General features: G+C 44.3%; 1 long non-coding RNA gene across 1 annotated transcript; it reads right to left on the reverse strand.

Moving 5' to 3' along the window:
• Positions 1–1437: 1437 nt before the first annotated feature.
• Positions 1438–2745, reverse strand: LOC134461743 (uncharacterized). Its single transcript, XR_010037389.1, has 4 exons — positions 2622–2745; positions 2087–2177; positions 1754–1829; positions 1438–1645 (listed from the first exon to the last, which is right to left on the reverse strand). It is a non-coding gene; the product is annotated as an uncharacterized LOC134461743 (long non-coding RNA).
• Positions 2746–23715: the final 20970 nt, after the last annotated feature.

Here is a 23715-nt window from a genome sequence, read left to right on the forward strand (position 1 = left end):
GATATAACAAGTTGCAGACCCAGTAAAGCTTGAACAGCTTGTCAATTTGTGTAAGTCAGGCCGTCTGCAACGGGAATGGTCACACGGTCATTCCTGGCGGTTATGACAGACTCTTCAGGTTCCCAATGCAGATCACTAGTGGTTGGGTTGTGGATTCCATCTCAGTGTCAGTAGTGCAGTGAAGAGGGATGTGAAGTTGGTTCCAGACTGAGAAGAAGAAGGGGAGAGAGAGAGAGAGAGAGAGACATCATCAATAATACTTAATAGCAAGTTTTACTTTACTGATTGAAAGGTATGAAGCATACCAGTCAAACCAAGTATAGCCGAATCAACTACATGCATTGATATCATGACATCTTCTTAGCTCTTCATTAAACTGAGTGAATTTAATTTCATTCATTTTTCATTTCATTTTTTATATACAGTATACGTATGAAGAGTTTATTGCAAAACGGTGTATCTACCTTTTTTTTTTTTGCATTTTATTATTGAAAATGGCTGTCCAGAGCTCCTATCACCTATGTGTCAATTCTTGCCATTCAAATATTTTGAGAACATACCTTTTCAACTTACAGTATATCATGCAAGTGAGTACACCCCTCACAGTTTTTGCAGATTTGTGAGTATATATATTCCACTCAGAAAAAAACTAAATACAGCCCTTAATGTTTGAACATGTACTCACAAAAGCCCCTTCTCTACCGGATTTTAACTTTCACTTTTGTGAGTACATGTTCAAACATTAATGGGTGTATTTTGCTTTTTTCTGAGTGAACAAGAAATTTAAGCGGTTAAATAAGTTGTTAAAAGGTCACTAATCATTGTGTCAAAGTGAAATTTCTGTATGCTTTCCTATGAAAATGTATACTCAAAAATCTGCAAAAACTGTGAGGGGTGTATTCACTTTCGTGATATACTGTATATGAAATTCATTTTGCAATGCGGTATACGTATGAACTTATACAGTATAATATCAGGAAGGAGCCAAGACTGACTTGCACCAACACAGACCCACACGCAAACACACCCAAACGCAAACACACACACACACATTCCTACCACAGATGTCAGCGATGCAGAGTCCTAGCTGGCCAATAGTGTGAGAGGTGTTGAGCTCCGCCTGTCCGTGCAGCAGCAGCAGGTTGGAGGGCGGGACCTTTAGCTTGACTGACAGCTCTTCCACTGCATGCTTCAGAAGCTCTGTCTGCAACACACATACACATAAATATTACTGACACACACATCAGCTGTATAGGGTGATCTACTTTCCATGGCTTCCCCCAACTATAAAACAGAATTATAATACTTCCTGTAAAAAGTCTTTGACTAGGCAAAGCGCTATACAAAACAGATGTACTGCTGTGTGTGTGTGTGTGTGTGTGTGTGTGTGTGTACCTGTGCTAGTTGTATTTGGTGTATGTCTGGTCTGTGGTCGTGCCGGTGTGTTCTGCTGATGCTGCTGCAAGCGTTTTCATTGGCTGGTTTTCCTGCGAGGGCGTGGACTGCATACGATGGCGATGTCTGCATCGTCAGACTCCTCTCCTTCATCCTCCTCCTTTAATTGGCTAGCTGCCGCAGCAATCCCGGCCCCTCTGGTGATGGACGCAGCAGGGAGCCAAGCGCATCCAGCCTCATGTTAATCTCCCTGTCACACGCACACACATACACACACAATGTAAGGAAAGTTGACAAGTCACTGTAGAGAAAGTGTCAGTGCGTGGCATGCACACAAGTGTGTGTGTTGTGTACTTACGTTAGTTTGCGGTTGGGCCGCCGCCGTGCCTTGAGTGGTGTGGAGGGGGAGGGGGGCGGAACGCCTCAGCACAGTCCTAACACCAACACATACACACACAAGGGTGCATTAACACACATCAACATGATGGATATGGTAAGCATACAGCAATAAATTGGAAAAAATATTGAAGGGGCTACTATGTTGACTCATGGTCTGTGTGTGTGTGTGTGTGTGTGTGTGTGTGTGTGTGTGTGTGTGTGTGTGTGTGTGTGTGTGTGTGTGTGTGTGTGTGTGTGTGTGTGTGTGTGTGTGTGTGTGTGTGTGTGTGTGTGTGTGTGTGTGTACACTCACATTGTGCTTTGCATGGGTTTGGTCACCTGGTCCGAGTCATCTGAGAGTTCGGTACACTGCTTCCCTCACCATCGCTGTCACTGTCAGAAATCTGTCAAACACACAATATACAGTCTCAAGTTTGCCGTCCCTGTTAGCTGTAACTCATCCAAATACTGCTACTTTATACAGCAGGCACATATCTACTGACCAAGTTGCTCTCTATGACAAAAGTGCTATGGGCTACTGTGAAAGGTAAACAAGAAACAACAGGTTAACAACACTTGGCGCTAATTAGTTCTCTACAACTACAAACCGCTGCTGTTCCTTTCCGTTTGGGATCCATATCACCAAACTATAGTTCTCTTGAACTTAACTGCATTGTTATAAGAATATGGCTATGACAGCCTTAAATAGCAGGTTAAAATATGGTCATTGACATTTTGGTGACAAGGTCATAACTCTGTATCGCAATGAGGTCCTAACAGAGGCTCTGCATGAAAGTGTTTTTAGAGATTAAAAGACGTTTTAAAAGTAACTATCCTTTGAAAAATACCTGCACAAAATCAACCAGAAAAGACATCTCAGATTTTACACTGCAGCGGCTTCGGAGTCAGAAGATGTGTGAGAACTGTGTAGCACTTTTCATCTGAAAATGAGAGGAGAAAATTGTACAGCAGTACTTAAATTTCACATTTAGTGAAAGTCAAAGTCAAAGTCTCTGTGTTATAACAATATCACAGTAACATATTTATCACAATTGCATACAATACAACAATAAGAAAAAAAAATCTGAAAAAAAAATCTAAAAAAACAAATGAAAGGAGGCAGAGGGCCTGTAAGTGGATGGCAATTAGACACATGATCACATAGACAACATGATACACATGGAAACACACACACACACACACACACACACACACACACACACACACACACACACACACACACACACACACACACACACACACACACACACACACACACACACACACACACACACACACACACACACACACTTGCCATCAGTCTGATCATCTAACTGTTCAATCAGAGTAGGAGCTTGGACAGATGTGGCCACAAGACCTGGGCCCTGATTAAGAGAGAGGGGGGGAGAGCACGTTAGTTCCCAGTGCATTGAAGGTACTTTAAAAATCCCGTAGCCATAACTGGTGTTGATACCTTGGTAGTCGCCACACTTCACACGCAGCTGTTCTACTCTGCCACCTAAAACTCAAACTTTGAATCTTCTTTTCAAACGTCATGGTATCGTCACCAATTACCATTGCCTACAATATCTCGTGCGTGGCAGTTTTATCCCTCGAACAGCGTACATCTGGCACGTCGCACCCTCCATCTGAAACAACTGCCGGTATTTTCCCAACACACCGTCATACGAGGTCTACCGAGACAAAACACGACAGCGTTGACCAGTTGCCCAAATCTACCATATTCAACTACATACTGAAACTGTGAAAACCATGACACTTACATGGAACTACGGTTCAAAGCTTGTCTATTGACTGGCCACAACAACTACAACCAAGCCGACATAATGTGATTCGGAAATTCGTTTGTATCACCTTTCATCGAGCCAACACAAAACAATGGGATACTGCTTGCTTTTACTGGTGCTATTCTTTATCATGTACGAGGGTGGCGGATGGTCTGATTTACATGATTTGACGCAGAACTGCTTACGTTTGAAGCGCTGAAGTTTAAAATCGCCTCTATGCTAGCTAGCCCTTGTCTTGCCCCTCCGATACCTGTTACTAGCAGCATCCACTTTTGCCCCACTACCAGTACTAGCTCTACGTCAATTCATCCGTGGTGTTTCAGTATCCTTGCATAAATCCTGTCAGACTTTCTTTCTTTTATGTTCAGAAAATAGCTTTCAAACTTCACATCAGTAAAGTGCCGCCTGATTTCTTCCACACCAGCTAATTATCAGTTACCCTATTAGCAACCAATGTTAGCAAACCATCCAATATCACATTTCAAACCTTTAATTTTCCCAACACAACACGTTTTAACCATTAAGTTAGTCCACATGTGAATTAAAAGAAAATACGGTAACACTTTATTTTAGGGACACATCTATTAGCACTAATACATACAATATTAATGCCTGTGTAAGTAACTTGTAAGGCATGTACTAAGCAAAATAAGACAGTTGTTAAGCATGTATTCACAAATGTCTTGTTCATGCCCAATTAGGGATTTATTACTAATATAACCTTAGTAAGGACCAGTAAGCCTATATTTCTATTTATTAGTAAGTAGTAAGTGGCAGAATACAATGTGTATAAGCTCCCGACACACTGTGTGAACAAACCCTGAACAGTGTGAAAACAGATGCAGAATAAGGGTCCCTATTCTAAAGTGATGCATTGGTCAGCCCAGATGGCTCAGGGCCTCTGCACTACCAAAGTCCTAGGCCCCCCCCACCACCCAGGCCTGCACTACCTAGCCCCCCCGGTCTACAAAGTGTAAGGGTATATCAAATAATTAATACTTACCCAGCTGAGTTATCTAGTTTTCTCTTGGTCATATCAATGAGAGGGAGGTAACAAGAGCCTATATATAGCAAGGATTGAACGTACACTTGTCAATGGCGGTGGGTTGGTGAGATGTATTTTTTTTTCATGTACCACTGAGTTTTAATTGTAAAAAAACCCAAAATAAATGCAGAACATTAGAATAATAGTTTTGAAGCAAAACTAAACTACTCTTTTGTGATAATTAAGTGAATGCTTGAGAACATTAGCTTCAAGAAGTGCAGTGCATGATGGGTACGCAATCTAGGCCAACAGACAACCTACCCAGCTCTGAGCCTACGTCCTTAGCTCCTCCCCTCACTTGTGAAATTTAGTTGCTATCCAAACAATTTGCCATGTACGTAACAACAGAAATATTATCATTGCTGCATTGGCCATGCATTGCATTTCTGACTAAGGGCGTAGCCTACCCATCATGCACTGCACTTCTTGTAGCTAAGTTTCTCAAACATTAACTTATTTATCAGAAAGGAATAGCTTAGTTTCGCTTCCAAACTATTACTCATCGTTATATTCTGCATTTATTGTAGGGTTTTTACAATTAAAACTAATTGGTGTATGAAAAAATGACATCTCACCACCCACCGTCATTGATAACTTTACGTCCAATCCTTGCTATATAATGCTTCCAATTACTCACTGACATAATGAATAGAATAAGTGAGATATTCGTACCTACTGAGACTAAAGTAGACTTTGAAATGTTCTTACACTTTGCTTCCCGGGGGGGGGGGGGGGGACGTAGAGTGGGGGCCCTAGGTAGTGCGGGGGCCCTAAGCCATCTGGGCTGAGCAATGCATCACTTTAGAATAGGGACCCTTATTCCACAGCTGTTTTCACACTGTTCAGGGTTTGTTCACACAGTGTACCAGGAGCTTATACACATTGTATTCTGGCCCTTACTGCTTACACATAAATAGAAATCTAGGTCTACTAGGTCTTTACTAAGGTTATATTGGTAATAAATCCCTTATTGTGTATGAACAAGACATTTGTGAATACATGCTTAACAACTGTCTTATTTTGCTTAGTACATGCCTTACAAGTTACTTACACATGCATTAATATTTTATGTATTAGTGCTAATAGATGTGTCCCTAAAATAAAGTGTTACCGAAAATAAATATAATCTATAGTGCAAGCGTTAAAGATCAATAGCTAACTGAGTATCAATAACTAGCTAAATCTGATTGTAGGCTAGCTTAATGTTCACAGAATCACTGAGGCTGTTCCAATGTTCGTACAGCAAAACTTGTGAAGCAGGGTTTGATTTTAACCATACATTAACGGCAACACACGTAATTGTTACGAAATTATACCAATAAAGCGAATTACTTACGCCAGCCTCTCTCGGTGTCTGAAGTCAAGTCGCCGCATCTTGCATTTCCAACGGTAGAAAAGGCGGGCGGAAGTCTGCTTTCAAATGTCCACAGTCACGCGATTGGACAGCCAAACGGCCGTTAGTTTCTCACTTGTAGCACGACCCAGAAATGAACCTCTTAACTTCAGGTTTCACACATTCTGTGAAATCTTACACAGAAATGACACATAATCTGTCAATGCTGTCTACACATCCCAATGTGTTATTTTTTTTGACACATCTGTTTAGGCAGTGTGTCCCACCGTGCATTGCACGTTGGAGAGTATCTCTAGTTTGGGATTGCCACACACTCTTTCCCCACCCGATGTGAACAGAAAAAATAGCCTACTAGGAAAACTACTATGGCCTATTTAAAAACAAAGCAAAAAAAAAAAAAAGCAACAGCAACAACAACAATCATGTCGATTTCCCTCACCTGTTTTTGACGTCCAAAAAAGTGACCTAGACTGACGTCCGAATTTTGAACTTCATAATGACGTACAAATAGGGTCATTATTAGACGTCCAAATAAAGGACCTAGTTTGTACGTCATTCTAAGGTCCAAAACTGGTCATGGACCGACGGACGCAATTTAGACCTAATTTCAACGTATATACGACGTCCAATGTTTAGTGGGAAGTTGGAAAGTTGGATCGGGAGCCCTGCCATAGAGATCAAAAAGAAGACTAGAGTGGCCATGCCCCCAATTGTCATAGCAATTCTGGTGGCCATTTTTGGTGGTAGACCCGTGCAATGTACATGAATGGAGAAAAGGGCTCACCTCGGACAATAACCAATGACACACTATACAAGGACAGTATTTGAAATGTGTGGCATAATACCAACTCATATGAACTGATTTGCACTGTGTTAGATTTTGTTGTTGTTTATTTCCAGAATTCATGATAACCATTGACTAATATTACCTTTTTCATGAATACTTACCACCACCATCAAATTCTAGTAAGTATTCATTATGATTAGAAAAATTGCACTTTTCATACATGAAAAGGGGGATCTTCTCCATGGTCCGCCATTTTGAATTTCCAGTAATAGCCATTTTTAGATGCAAAAATGACTATACTTGGGCCACACAAGAAAATCTTAGTTTCTTACTTAGCAAACTTTCATGAAAGATCACATTTGGCAATAGGCAACCCAGTTTCAATGAGCAGCATAGTTGCAGTACCTTTTTTGGTGTACCTTCAAAATATGAATTCATGTGGATTCAAGTGGATATTTAGCCTGGCATTTTAAATCTTGTTCTTGATTAATGTGTAGCCATTTTTCACAGAGGTGTGTTTGTTTTCCATTGATTCACATTGTGTGAAGAGCACAGATCTATCTACACAAGATGGCAGGGTGCACTTGCCATTTTCCGGTGCTGTCAGCCATTGCCATGGGCACTAGTCTTTTTTTCGACCTCTATGGGTTATGGTTGCATGGGTTATGGTTACATGGGTTTTGCGCTTAACGACATGTCGCCCCATGCACCCCTGCTGGTATGTCGTTGTCTTTACTGACATGGCACGTTGAGAGGGGACTGAAATGCCTGGTAATTATTATTTCACCCCAGGTCATCCCATAAAACGAATCGCCTCTGAATAGGGATTAACAAATTATTATTATTTTTAAAACTGTCCAAGCTAATATGTAAGATCAACGTATTGTTTTGATAATGTGTGTTTCTCAGTTAGTGCTGAGTCGTTCTTGTGGAGGCTCGCTCTGATGTCTGGTGGTGTTTTATGATGTTAGACGAGAGAAGAGGATGAGAAGAGATGGAGCAGGAGGAGGAGTGGAAGAGGAGGATGGAAGGATAAAAGAGGATGGAAGAGGAGGAGGAGGAAGAGGAAGAATGTTGTGTAATGCAACAGTATAATGAGAGGAGGAGAAGAGAACAGAAAGAGCAGGAAGTGGATGAAGAGGAGATGAGAGGGAAGAGGAGAAAAAAGGGATGAGAAGACAAGAGGAAGAGGGAGAGAAGATGACTGGAAGCAAAGGATGAGAGAAGGAGGAAGAGGAAAGAAGAGGGGAAAGTGGAGAGGAGGATGAAAGAAGAGAAGATGATAAGAAGAGGAGGAGGAGGAAGTGGAGAGGAGGAAGAGAAGGATGTGAAAAGAAGGAAGAGGGCAAAGGAAGATGGACAGAATGGAAAAGAGGAGTGTGTGTTAATGTCTGAGGGTATCTATGGGTGTGTTGGTGGGTGTACATACTCTGTGTGTGTGTGTGTGTGTGTGTGTGTGTGTGTGTGTGTGTGTGTGTGTGTGTGTGTGTGTGTGTGTGTGTGTGTGTGTGTGTGTGTGTGTGTGTGTGTGTGTGTGTGTCCGTGTGTGAGTGGGAAGGGGCTTTGCTCAGAAAGCAAACTGCTGACAAGATGACAGGAGGCTGGATGAGGCTGTACATCTCTGAGAGTTTGCACGCACACACACACACACACACACACACACACACACACACACACACACACACACACACACACACACACACACACACACACACACAGACACACACACACACACACACACACACACACACACACACACAGGATGAGGCTGTATGTCTTGAAGAGTGCATAGACACACACTCTCGCACGCACGCACGCGCACACACACACACTGAATGAGGCTGTACGTCTTGAAGAGTCTGCTCAGCACTTTCACACTTCTCACTTTTAAAGCATTTCTGCCACCAGTCAGACACACACACACACACACACACACACACACACACACACACACACACACACACTCACACACACACACACACACACACACACACACACACACACACACACACACACACACACACTGCAGTACTGGTTGGCAGAGGGCAAGGTTGGTTGTCTGACTCCGGTGGCAGAAATGCTTTACTGTAAAGTGTGTGTGTGTGTGTGTGTGTGTGTGTGTGTGTGTGTGTGTGTGTGTGTGTGTGTGTGTGTGTGTGTGTGTGTGTGTGTGTGTGTGTGTGTGTGTGTGTGCGTGCATGTGTGAGTGTGTGCTTGTGTGTGTGAATGAAAGAGACTAATGCATATGGCATGTTATTTTGATGCTTTTATTCAGATTTAGGATATTTCAGATTAAAATCGGTTCCTTTAAATATGTCGTCTGTAAATTTCCCTGTCGACATATGTAAATCCTCGTTTCTGTGATTTTGGAAGTTGTAAATGACTTATCAGAACAACCAAAGTATAGTAAAGGCTTAATAATGACAAACAAATCCATGCAACCATCTGGTATTATGACCTTGTATGGGGATCCTATCTTTTTGCCTTGGGACCCTGTGTGCAACTCTTCCACCACTGTGAATAAGTAGGTATTTTGTTTGCATCAGGCAAGACTTCTAAATTTCAGTGAATCAATGGTTCTGGTCTTGTGTTTATACTTCATCTTTAGACATCACTGTCTGAGTGACCATGATGTAAAGGTGTTATGTGACTTAAATTGTAGCCATTGTTGAGGGTATAGGCAAGCACCCACATTATTTTAAAGTGATGATTCAGAGTAGATTCACCATTTGAACCGTGACATCCATCCAGTTGTCCACCCTAAGGGGTCTTACACACTAGGGCCGTAAAGCATCGCGGAACGGCCGTGATTTTTACATCGTCGGTGAAAATACATTGAAACAAATCTGTCCCTACACACCAACCGGCGGTAGTCGGGCGTCAGCGCTGCATTTGGAAAATAGAACTCGAGCGTATTTTTCACGCCGGCGACCGGCGGTGTCTCATTCAAATGAATGGCAAAGTAACACACTAGCTTTGGCTGTGGGGAGGGTTTTGAACAGGATTGGCCACGCATGCTGATGCTATCAGTGTGAAAGGCAGAGTCATAGAGGTAGAAAATAACACTAGAGAGGACCCCGCCCCCCTTTTACGGCAATCTGTAGCGGCCATTATCTGGAGGTAGATCAGAGAAATGGAAATTAACGGAGAACGAGGCTCAACCCTGTCAAAAATGGCTTAATCATGTGAAAATGTCCATCAACACACTATACAAGGACAATAGTTGAAGTGTGTTGCTAACTATGTTCATAAAATATATTATTTGATTTTTAAATGTATTTTATCGACTCATCTGATTTCAGTAGATATGTAGCCTGACATTTCAAATCTGGTCTTTGATTAAAGTGTTATTTTATATTTCCACACTTTTAGTTAATTTCTTGACAGGGGTGGGCGTGTTCTACATTGACTTGCATTGCCTGAAAGTACCTACACTACCTACGGAAGTTGGGAAGCTCCAGCTGCCATTTCCCAGTGCTGTCGCAAATTGCTGTGTCCTCTCTAATGTTATTTTCTACCTCTATGGGCAGAGTAGAACACACCGGCCAAAATTAAGCAGAAACACCGTGTTTGTCTTGCGTCCGTTTCGTTTAGCTTTGGTATGTCTGACGCCGAAGTGTTTTCTGGCTTGGGCGAACATTAGTAGAGTTTGTGAGTTATTGTATTGTTATTCTGAATAGCTTAGCACAACACAAAAAACTCACAAAATAAAGTATTTGGAATTTTGGAAATATTCCAGGAATCTATTATTATCAATACAAGCTCAATAAACTCTGTCCTGCTAAAGCTGCACTGATGTTATGTTATTTTACTTTACAATGTTACTATAATTGATAGTAACTAACATTTCAAATGTTTTGTAAGTGTTACATTGAAAATATAGTCCTTAATCACAATTCAATGAAAATGTTTTTTACTACTCTTATGTCAAACTGTGAAGTCTTTTGTTCAGTGTCACCAGGTCAAGTCTCTCATTCATGGTGGCCAGTTCAAGTCATTCTTTCAGTGTGCCCAGTTCTGCCCACTGGTGACGTCTCTCTTTCAATGTGACCAGTTCAACTCTCTCTTTTAATGTGACCAGTTCTGCTTGCCAGTGTAAGTCGCTCTTTTAATGTGCCCAGTTCAAGTCTGTCTTTCATTGTGACCAGTTCTGCTAGCCAGTTCAAGTCTCTTTCAGTTTTCCCAGCTCAAGTCTCTTGTTCAGTGACCATTTATAATCGCCAGTTCAATTCGCTCTTTCATGGTGATCAGTTCAACTCTCTCTTTCAATGTGCCCAGTTCAAGTGTTTCGTTTAGTGTGACCAGGTCTGCTTCCCAGTTCAAGTCTCTCATTCAAGGTGGCCAGTTGAAGTCGCTGTTTCAGTGTGCCCAGTTCTGCCCACCGGTGATATACCAGGTCAAGTTTCTCTTTCAGTGTGCCCAGTTCAAGTCTTTCGTGCAGGGTGGGTAGTTCTGCTTACCAGTTCAAGTCTCTCTTTCAGTATGCCCAGTTCAAGTCTCTTTCAGTTAGCCCAGTTCAACTCTGTCTTTCTATGTGCTCAGTTCTGCTTGCCAGTTCAAATCTCTCCTTCAGTGCGCCCAGTTCAAGTCTCTCCTTCAGGGTGGCTAGTTGAAGTCTCTCTTTCAGTGTGGCCAATTCAAGTCTCTCTTTCAGTGTGCCCAGTTCTGCCCACCGGTGATATACCAGGTCAAGGTTCTCTTTCAGTGCGCCCAGTTCAAGTCTTTCATGCAGGGTGGCTAGTTCTGCTTACCTATTCAAGTCTCTCTCTCAGTATGCCCAGTTCTACTTGCCAGTTCAAGTCTCTTTCAGTGAAACCAGTTCAACTCTGTCTTTCTATGTGCCCAGTTCTGCTTGTCAGTTCAAATCTCTCCTTCAGTGTGCCCAGTTCAAGTCTGTCATTCAGAGTGGCTAGTTGAAGTCTCTCTTTCAGCGTGGCCAATTGAAGTCTCTCGTTCAGGCTGACTACATTGTTCAAAGCAGTTCAAGTCTCTCTTTCAATGTGCCCAGTTCTGTTTGCCAGTCCAAATCTCTCGTTTAAGTCTGTTCAGTGTGACGAGTTCTGTTTGCCAGTTCAACTCTCTCTTTCAGTGTGCCCAGTTCTGCCCACTGGTGATATACCAGTTCAAGCCTCTCTTTCAGTTCGTCCAGTTCAAGTCTTTTGTTCAGTGTGACCAGGTCTGCTTCCCAGTTCAAGTCTCTCATTCATGGTGGCCAGTTCAACTCTCTCTTTTAGTGTGACCAGTTCTGCTTGCCAGTTTAAGTCGCTCTTTTAATGTGCCAGGTTCAAGTCTGTCTTTCATTGTGACCAGTTCAAGTCTCTCTTTCATTTTGACCAGTTCAAGTCTCTCATTCAGGGTGGCTAGTTCAAGTCTCTTTCAGTTTTCCCAGATCAAGTCTCTTGTTCAGTGACCATTTATGCTCACCAGTGCAAATCGCTCTTTCATTGTGATCAGTTCAACGCTCTTGTTCAGGGTGGCTATTTCAAGTCTCTCTTTCAATGTGCCCATTTCAACAGTGTGCCCAGTTCAAGTCTTTCGTGCAAGGTGGCTAGTTCTGCTTACCAGTTCAAGTCTCTCTTTCAGTATGTCCAGTTCAAGTATCTTTCAGTGAGCCCAGTTCAACTCTGTCTTTCTATGTGCCCAGTTCAGCTTGCCAGTTCAAATCTCTCCTTCAGTGTGCCCAGTTCTGCTTGCCAGTTTAAATCTCTCGTTCAAGTCTGTTGTTCAGTGTGCCCAGTTCTGCCCACTGGTGATATACCAGTTCAAGTCTCTCTTTCAGTGTGCCCAGTTCAAGTCTTTCGTGCAGGGTGGCAAGTTCTGCTTACCAGTTCAAGTCTCTCTTTCAGTTCGCCCAGTTCAAGTCTTTTGTTCAGTGTGACCAGGTCAAGTCTCTCATTCATGGTGGCCAGTTCTGCCCACCGGTGATATACCAGTTCAAGTCTCTCTTTCAGTGTGCCCAGTTCAAGTCTTTCGTGCAGGGTGGCTAGTTATGTTTATCAGTTCAAGTCTCTCTTTCTGTGTGCCCAGTTCTGCTTGCCTTTTCAAGTCTCTCTTTCAGTGTGGCTAGTTCAATTCTCTTGTTTAGTGTGACCAGGTTTGCTTGCCAGTTCAGGTCTTGCTTTCAGTGTGCCCAGTTCTGCCACCGGTGATATACCAGGTCAAGTCTTTCTTTCAGTGTGCCCAGTTCAAGTCTTTGGTGCAGGGTGGTTAGGTCTGCTTGCCAGGTGAAGTCTCTCTTTCAGTGTGACCAATTATGATTCCCAGTTCAAGTCTCTCTTCCAGTGTGGCCAGTTCTGTTCACTAGATACACCAGTTCAAGTTTCTTGCTGAGTGTGCCCAGTACTTACCCAGTACTGCCCACTGAAGGTGTGCCAGTTCAAGTCTCTCTCTGTGTGCACAGTGCTGCCCACCAGAGATGTGCCAGTGCAAGTTTCTCTTGCCGTGTGCACAGTTCTGCCCACTGGAGATATGCTAGTAACATGCCTCTCGCTCTTTCTGCCCAGTTCTGCCCACCGGAGATATGTCTGACTTGCACCACAGCAGTCAACTCTCTTCCTAGCTGTCCAGTGTTGCCCACGGGATATATGCCCACCCGGGATACGAGCCCATGACTCACACCTTTGCAGTCAATTGTGTATACCATTACACCACAGGGCTTCCAGTTGGACAGCCACCGAATGTTTTCACTCTTAGGGCAGGGCAGAGGAGTTTTCACTAATGATTAAAAGAGGCTTGACTATGATTTAATCACTGGCTAACAAATGTTAACAAAGGAGTCATTGTCATTAGGTGTTACCAAAATGGGATGTTGACTCAAACTGAACAGTGTTGGCTTGCCAAATGTGGTTTATATGTCAAATTTGCAGCTGGGCTCATCATGGAGTAGTGGTTTAATGGCTGGGTTTAGAACATGAGGGATGCAGGTTCAATCCTCAATGACAAAATGACCACTACTTTCTATCGTGCTTCCTGGAACATAGTGTGAAAATGTACATTGTTTCTTCTAATCAAAGCTGGGAAAGTAACACAAATTCTTTGAATCATGTAAATTGGAACTATATAGACCGTATGACACTGTGGATGTGGATGTGGATGTGGTGACCATGACTAGGGTTGTATGTGTGTTCCAACCTTCATGCACCCTGGCTCTTTGGTGTAGTGGTTAGAGTCCCCGTTCTCAAAACCAGAGGATCCAGGTTCAAGTCCCAGTAGGGGAACTTTACTTCCCTTTGCTAGACAAAAATGGCTTGTAATATGTGACGAACAGTATCAGTTAGACACCAATAACATGTATGCCTACTTTAAACCACACAAACTCCTTTATAACCATGATTTCCATTCAATAATATTCAGTTCTTTTAATGGAGAAGGTTGTATAAGCAATGAACTACTTGGCACAATTAACTTTTAAGAAAATAATGGCACATGTATGTCAAGGTCTGTATGCAAGTTCAATAAACAAAGTATATCTTGTAAATCTTGTCCATGTATATTGCAAAGCTTCACTAACGCCCCATTTGTGGTCCTAGAGTGCCATCTTGTGGGTGATGCGTGGTGCAGCATTACATTATTACATTACATTACATTGCATTTGGCAGACGCTTTATAACCAAAGCGACTTTCAAAAGAGGACATAATCAAGCCAACATCACAAGCAAATACAAAGTGCACAGGAGAACAACAAGTGCAGCTGCAAAGAGGGGTTCGTTTTTTAATTTTTTTTTATAAAGAGTAAATAACGAGTACACACACACACAAACACATACACACAAGCATTAGTGTCACAACTCCACGAAACCCGATGCTCACCTCGTCACAGCAATCCCAACAGCAATCATCAATCAGATCCAATTCCCCTGTTTTCTAATTGGTCCCATGATCCACTTACCTTCATCAATGTTCCCATTATCCTCCACACCTGAAGGCCACTCCAGATGAACTGAATCCGCCACACCTGAAGGTCTTTGCAGCTGAACTGAATTCTCGTTAGCCAGTCATTTAAGTTGGACTCAAAACTGCATTCCTTGTCTGGTCTCGTTGGAAGACACTCTGTTTTGCCTTTTGCTCAAGAGCTACTTTGTTGAAGACCTTTGTTTGTTTGACAAAATCTCCTTTGTTGTAAATTTGATGAAATCTCCTTTGTTTTGAAGCTGCTGAAAAAGAATTAAAGACCTTCAAGTTTCACGGTACTTATCTGCCTCCGATCTCCTCCTGTGTCTGATGTAACAGAAGACCAGACCAGGCATGGAGCCTTCAACAACCCAGCAAGCGAATGCCTTCCAGGCGTTGGAGGAAGAATTCAGAAGACGGAATCACGCTCCAGTGCCAATGGAGGTTCCTGTACCAGTCCCCGCTCCAGCTCCTGTTCCGGTCAATGCTCCAGCGCCAGCTCCGAATCCTGCACCTCCACCTACTCAACTCATTCATGCTGCTTCGGTGGCCAAACCAGCGACATACTCCGGGTCTCCAGAAAGCTGTAAGGGATTCCTTCTCCAATGCTCCCTGATGTTTGAGATGCAGCCAGAACGGTATCCGACCGAGAAGTCCAAGATAGCCTACATCATCTCCCTCCTGTCTGGCAGAGCACTTCAGTGGGCTGAGACCATCTGGAATGCCCCGGGCCCAGTCACCACTACCGCTCAGCGCTTCATGGACCACTTCAAAGAAGTCTTCAGTCTTCCGGATGGTGATTCGTTGCTGCAGGCCCGGCTGTACGCCCTTCGACAAGGAAGACTGCCCATAACTGAGTATGCCCTGCAGTTCAGAACACTAGCCGCAGCAAGCGGATGGAATGAAGTGGCCCTCATCACAGTGTTCCGACAAGGCCTAAATCCCTCCCTGCGTCTCCATTTGGCTGCGTATGATGACACCATTGGTCTTGAGCGGTTCATCCAACTTGCAATTCGAGTCGCCCATAGGAGAGAGACCTGCTTCATGGGTCCTGGAAGATCCGCCACCGCCATAGCACCGTCCATGAACAGCCCGGATCAAGCGGAGGAAGCCATGGAGGTGGACACCATTCGTCTATCCCCCACAGAGAGACGCCGACGCATGGAGAACCAGCTTTGCCTCTACTGTGGAGAGAAGGGTCACATGATCTCACGCTGTCCAAAGAGACCTCCAAGACCTATGGTGAGCGCAGTCTCTTCTCCTGGCATACATTTAAAGCCATTGATAATATCTGCCCAGCTGTGTATGTCCAACTCAACCCACCGTGTACATGCCCTCCTAGATTCTGGCTCAGCGGGGAACTTCATCTCCGGCGCACTCTGCAACCAGCTCCAGATCCCTCGGGTCCAATGCTCCCCCACCTTCACCGTGCAATCAGTAATGGGAAAACCTCTCTCTACCAGGTAAGTGACATCACAAACCTCCTCCCTCCAACTTAAGATAGGGGCCTTGCATGTTGAAGACATCTCCTTCCATGTCCTAGAGGAATCCCACATTGATCTAGTGTTAGGTAGGCCCTGGCTGATAGTGCATGCCCCTATAGTGTCCTAGTCCACCGGCGAGATCCTGCGCTGGGGTGAAGCTTGCCAAGGACGCTGTTTTCCACAGCTCCCTCTCACTAGAGCAGTCCCTCTGTGTGCAACGTCAGTGGAAAGCCCCAATCAAAACCACCAGATCCAGATCCCCTCTCACTACTCCAGCTTCCAAGATGTGTTCAGCCCACAACATGCCACTACGCTCCCCCCTCACCGTCCCTGGGACTGCGCCATAGATCTCATCCCCGGACAACCCCTGCCGAACGGAAAAGTCTACTCGCTCTCTCTACCGGAACAGGCAGCTATGGAAACCTACATTGAGGAGTCACTGCGCCAAGGCTACATCCAACCTTCAAAGTCCCCAGCTGCCTCTTCATTCTTCTTCATAGCAAAAAAGGATGGAGGTTTGCGGCCCTGTGTGGACTACAGAATCCTGAACAAGGCCACCGTCAACTTCCGCTATCCTCTACCCTTGGTGCCGTCAGCATTGGAGTCCCTCCGGGGGTCCACCATCTTCTCCAAATTAGATCTTAGGAGTGCCTACCACCTAGTGCGCATTAGAAAAGGAGACGAGTGGAAAACGGCATTTGTGACACCCACTGGCCACTATGAGTACAAGGTAATGCCCTATGGCCTAGCCAACGCCCCCTCCGTGTTCCAAGGTTTCATGAATGAAATATTCAGAGATTTCCTGCACAAATTTGTGATCGTGTACATTGACGACATATTAATTCATTCTCCAGACCTACCCAGCCACATCCACCACGTCAACCAAGTTCTCACCAGACTCCGAGAACACCAGCTGTTCCTCAAAGCAGAGAAATGTCAATTTCACCTGTCCACCACCCATTTCTTGGGCTACAACATCCACTCCCAGGGAGTCAGCATGGATGACGGCAAGGTCCAAGCGGTCCTGTCCTGGCCTCAACCGGAGACAATCAAACAGCTCCAGAGATTCCTTGGCTTCGCCAACTTCTACAGACGGTTTATTCACAACTTCAGCCAACTAGCCACTCCACTCACTTCCCTCTTGCGCAACAAGCCCAAACGCCTGCTATGGAACCCCTCTGCTACACAAGCCTTCCTCCATCTCAAGAATGCCTTCGCAACCGCTCCTCTGCTGTGCCACCCAGATCCCGAACTTCCTTTCACGGTAGAAGTGGATGCCTCCAGTACAGGAGTTGGAGCTGTACTATCACAACCGCATGGTGAGCCGCCCCGTCTCCTTCCCTGTGCATTCTTTTCAAAGAAGATGAGTCCTGCTGAGAGCAACTACGATATCGGAAATAGAGAACTCTTGGCCATCAAGCTGGCAATCGAGGAGTGGCGTCACTGGCTAGAAGGAGCTAAGTTTCCCTTCACTGTGTTCACAGATCACAAGAACCTGCAATACCTACGTGAAGCTAAAAGGTTAAACCCCCGCCAGGCAAGATGGGCTCTCTTTTTCACTAGATTCCAATTCTCCATCCGATATCGCCCAGGCCCTCTCAATGGTCGTGCAGACGCTCTGTCCCGTATTCACTCTCCCGAAGATGCACCAGAGGAACCAGAAACAATCCTGCCATCCAGTGCAATAGTCAGCCCCATCCAGTGGACCTTGGATGAAGAAATCCGTCAAGCCTCAGTATCCGACCCGGCACCCATCGACACTCCTGCCAACCTTATCTATGTGCCAAAAACTATCCGCCGTTACCTCCTCACCTCTGCACACTCCATACCAGGCACCGGACATCCCGGTGTAAACTCAACACTGACCCTTCTCGAGGACAAGTACTGGTGGCCAGGTATGGCAAGAGATGTTCAAGAGTTTGTTCGCAACTGTTATGATTGTGCTATGTCAAAGACCCCTCGCCACCTGCCAGCAGGAAAACTAGTCCCCCTGCCGATTCCACAGAGACCCTGGACACATCTTGGCATAGATTATACCACTGACCTGCCTTCCTCAAATGGCTACACAAGCATCCTAGTGGTGGTAGACCGCTTCTCGAAGGCATGCAAATTGATCCCCATGAAAGGAGTTCCAACAGCACAGGAGACAGCGGAAGCCCTCTTCACTCAGGTCTTCCGGAACTTTGGATTGCCAGAAGACATTGTTTCGGATAGAGGGTCCCAGTTCATATCCAGGTTTTGGCGGGCTTTCCTTCGTCTACTGGGGGTGACGGTGAGTTTGTCATCCGGCTACCATCCCCAGACCAACGGACAAACCGAGCGCAAAATACAAGAGGTATGTCGCTTTCTCCGTACATACTGCCACCGCCACCCCACAAGCTGGAGTCGATTCCTCCCCTGGGCGGAATATGCACAGAATTCCGTCCAGCAATCCACCACAGGATTGACACCATTCCAGTGTGTGCTCGGCCATCAACCGCCCATGTTTCCATGGTCAGGAGAATCCTCAGAAGTTCCGGCAGTCGACCAATGGTTCAAGGAGAGTGAGAGAGTGTGGGCCCGAGCCCACCGTCAACTGCAAAGGGCTCTCCAACGCCGCCGCCACTATGCTGATGCCCGCCGCACACCGGCCCCTGCATACACCGTGGGCCAGAAAGTGTGGCTCTCTACACGGGACCTGCGGATGCGGCACCCCTGATGGAGACTCAGACCTAAATATATAGGCCCCTTCGTGATCTCCCACCAGATCAACCCTGTTACTTACCGTCTCCAACTTCCACCTGAGTATAAGATTCACCCAGTGTTTCATGTGTCTCTGTTGAAAGCGTGTTACTCACCTGATTCTTTGTCCTCCGCAGACCCTGGGATTGCTGTGCCTTCTCCATCGCCACTACTCCTGGACGAGGGTCCCATCTATGCTGTCCGCCAGATCCTCAAGTCCCGGCGCCGCGGCGGTCGTCTCGAGTACTTGGTTGACTGGGACGGGTATGGGCCAGAGGAGCGCTCCTGGGTTCCTCGCCATGACATCTTGGACCCCGCCATGCTCGATGAATTCCATGTTGCTCACCCCAGTCAGCCTGCACCGCGCCCCCGTGGTCGTCCACCTCGCTGGGTACCCTCGTCCATGGAGATGGTGGCTGGAGGGGGGGGTACTGTCACAACTCCACGAAACCCGATGCTCACCTCGTCACAGCAATCCCAACAGCAATCATCAATCAGATCCAATTCCCCTGTTTTCTAAGTGGTCCCATGATCCACTTACCTTCATCAATGTTCCCATTATCCTCCACACCTGAAGGCCACTCCAGATGAACTGAATCCGCCACACCTGAAGGTCTTTGCAGCTGAACTGAATTCTCGTTAGCCAGTCATTTAAGTTGGACTCAAAACTGCATTCCTTGTCTGGTCTCGTTGGAAGACACCCTGTTTTGCCTTTTGCTCCAGAGCTACTTTGTTGAAGACCTTTGTTTGTTTGACAAAATCTCCTTTGTTTGAAATTTGATGAAATCTCCTTTGTTTTGAAGCTACTGAAAAAGAATTAAAGACCTTCAAGTTTCACGGTACTTATCTGCCTCCGATCTCCTCCTGTGTCTGATGTAACAATTAGTAATGATGCCGGTTGCCCCTTTGGTGCTTAGCATAGTAATTTCAATTATTGGTGATATTTTATCAAGAGTGGTGTTTTTCCATCCACCAGCGTATATTCAATAATACAGACTTTGAGGCTGTTTATTAGGTAACAACTCGTAGTCAGGTAGTCACCTTTACCACCCACCTGCCAATGTTACTTGGAAATTGAACCGTCAACCTTTGAATTACCAGCCTGAGTACTTCACCCCTTTCCCAGACAGCCATGACCACAGATCTAGTGTTCCTACTATGTAATTGCATAGTTCAGGAGAAAGTATTGGGTATTTTTTTTATTAAAAGAGGGAAAGCATTTCAATACAAAATTCAAGTACAAAAAACATCATTTTTTTGAAGATTATTTTATACTGCACCATGTTCTTACATTTCCATCATGAGAGCTGCCGCAATTTTGTAATGAATTCTTCATTGTGTAACAATGTATTAAAAGATGAGAAAATGCTCATGTATGATTTTGGAGCCGGCTTCACTCTTTAAACACTTTGTGAGTGTGCCGAAGTACTCCAGACTACAGGCGACTGCCACATAACGAAAAGGCGATTGTGCAATAATACAAGGTGCAGCCTCTTTCTTGAAAAATTAAATCAGGAGATTACATTTTCTAAACTTATTCCAGGTGGTACACATGGCATGCTCTGTCCTTACTGTTAACTCTCATAATCTTACGTTGCTGTCATCTGACTCTCCATAATGTAATTCATAACTTATTCAATAAAATAATTTCATTCATTCTGAATTTCATTTCTTATATTTTTTATTTTACTGGGCCTGCATACATATATACACTCTGACGTGTTAGTCATGTCATCCTAGCTGGTGTTTGAAGCCCAACCAAGCACACACATACACATACACATACTCACACACACACACACGCACACACACACACACACACACACACACACACACACAAACACACGCACACACGTGTGCGTGCGCGTGTCAATCGTGTCATCGTGGCTGGTGTGATCACCCTGGTGAGACTTCAGCTCATATCAATCTGACATCTACTGTCATACTGGTTTATCACACGGACACACACACACGCACACACACACGCACACACACACACGCGCGCGCGCGCACACACACACATACTGGGAGAAAGAGAGATGGGGGGCAACAAAACAGAGCAGAAAAAAGAGCCAGGCATCCTCTCTTTCTCGAAAACACACTCACACACACTTTCACAGTGATACAGGCGCATGCACACACGGACGAATACACGCACGCACGCGCACACACACACACACACACACACACACACACACACGTTCACATTGACACAGGCGCACACACACACACGCACACACACACACACACACACACACACACACACACACACACACACACTCAGCCTTCAAGCCAAAATGGCGCTCCATACTCATCAGTTTCAGTTGCCAAGTGATATAAGAGAAGCCATACATCAGGGCTATTCAATTGGCGGCCCGCGGGCCAGATGCGGCCCGGACGCGGCCCAGATCCGGCGGCCAGCCGCAACAGTAAAAACGCCATTGGGGAGTCTCCAGAACAAATTAACATTTAAACCCTCGCGGAAAGCAGTTAGTTTGTCTCCCTCTCTAACAGTTAGTCTAGTCTCTAATAGTTGTGCAGTCTCAATATGCCAGTTTGTGGACTATGCCTACAACAAATAGCCTATTTTCAATTAGGCTGCGTCGTTGGAAGAGGTGCCGTTGCGCAACACGCAATGTGCAGCACACGCTCGTGTGCCAATGCTGCATTGTGCGAGGTGCCTGCGTTTGAGATGTGTTACTGTTGCATTATAGGTCTGTGCTTCTTGTGGAAGAGTTGTCGACTGAAAAAATGAGCAAATGTAGTCATGGAGCGTCTTACAAAGGAGATATGAAGTTTGACAACACAGTTCATGCAACACGGAGACGAGGAGGCATTTAGAAGTTATGTTCTTAAAATAAATGAAATCTACAAAGTCTGACAAAACGACACGTCAGTGCTGATGAACATTTCACACTGTGCATTTGAACTGTGCACGTAGCCTAAATGTCCGTATCCACCTGAAAGAAAGAAGTGTGTGACCGTCAAGTAGGCAGGGAATGCAGACGAGACCATTGGGCATGTGGAGAGGGAGAAGACGTTTAAGTAGCCTATTTTATTACAGCTGAATTGGAAGGTGTGGATGACAATTGCAGCATTGACTGGTTTTAACCCTTGTGTTGTGTTCGTAAGCTGCATACACCTGTGGTGTTCGGGTCATTTTTGACCCGTGATAACAAAACTCAGCCATAAAATACCCAAAAACACTAGTTATCATCAAATATTGTTTTTCATCTCATGGCTAACTTGGTATGTATTCATATCCATGGAAATATTACTTTATGTATTTATCTTTTTGACTTTACTGGTCTTTTATCTTACATTATGCAAATCGTTTTTGATGACCAAAACTATCAAAATCTGCATAAATTCACTATTAATACCTCCTAAAGTGATACAATTAGTGATTATGTTTTCCATGTATTACAGCTGATATGAGAGTACAACAACCCCCAAATGTATTTTATTGGTTTTTCTCAAATATTGAAAAATATCTTCAATAGTGGCATTTGTGGTGTTGAGGTCCAAACCAACCCAAAGAGATTTATAGCAGGATAAAGACCAAATGTCAACTAAATTAGTTTTTCAGTGCATAAAATCAATGTTTAAATATGTTGACTTGGTGTTTTTCAATATTTATATGATTTTAGTGTGGTAAATATACAAAATAACAATTCTGTCCGAGTCACAGCTATTCCACCAATCTAATGCAAAGATATTGGAAATGAACACATCAATTAACATGAAAAAAGTCACACTATTCATCTGAATCCCCTATGTCATGAACATGGACCATTATGTCATTGCCACATCAACTTTATGGAAAGTATAAGACCAGTTCTACATGTTTGGGTGCCATTATGAATTTTTCATACGTTTTTTGGAAAAAATAATGTGCAAAAATGTATTTTGCAAACAAATGTGCAAAAAATCTCATTATATAATGCAGAAATGGATTCCCTGACCATGAAAACATATGAGTAGACACCAGAAATACATCTGTACTCTGTACTGTACTGAGATATGACGTATTGTAGTGTATTGGACTGTCCGGCGGCCATATTGGATTTGGAATATGAAAAAGCTGGCAAAAAAAATTTCAAGCAAGAAATATATTTTCCTCACCATAAATCACCAAACTAAAGACAAGGGGCAACAAACAGCTTTTCAGAAATGCATACAACAGCCAAAAATCTATGCCGGGTCAATTTTGACCCTGAACACCACAGATGTAACTTTTTTTTTTTTGGACCTTAAAAATTTACTAAAATGATAAAACATATTTTTTGTGTGTTGCAATGATTGTGACTGAGGATTAGATGAAGCCTTATTCCAAGAAAATAAAGGAAAGTGTGTTTTTTTCACACTAAAACTTGAAAACGGGTCAAAAATGACCGAACACAACATAAGGGTTAAAGTGAAGCTGCAACGGGCGGGTTATGCTCTCTTTTGAGCCTCAACGTAGTTAGTCAAAGCAGTTAGTTTTGATTTTTGTTCCATTCTAGGTCTGCGCTATCCGTATCCCGCAACGGTAGGGGTAGCGACAGGACAGGAGTAGCGACAGGAGTAAACTAGACGTGTCTGTTGTTTTGTAGCCACACAGACTCGGCGACAATGAAAACGAAACAAATATTTATGTCACATGCATTTTTGATGGCACTACCAGCCACCGCGGTAGTTTGGAAGAAGTGGATCAACGCTCGAGAGGGGGGGAAATATTAGAGGCGCATTCAGAAAGCAGATTCTTCGACTTGTCAACTCACTTCAACGCTCCTTCAACAACGTGTGTCTGGCAGTAGGCTAGTGTTCTATGGCTACAGAAATATGGTCACTCATGCCCGTAACGTCCGTTC

The sequence above is a fragment of the Engraulis encrasicolus genome, chromosome 13 (genome assembly GCF_034702125.1).
Source record: "Engraulis encrasicolus isolate BLACKSEA-1 chromosome 13, IST_EnEncr_1.0, whole genome shotgun sequence".
Lineage (NCBI taxonomy): Eukaryota > Metazoa > Chordata > Actinopteri > Clupeiformes > Engraulidae > Engraulis > Engraulis encrasicolus.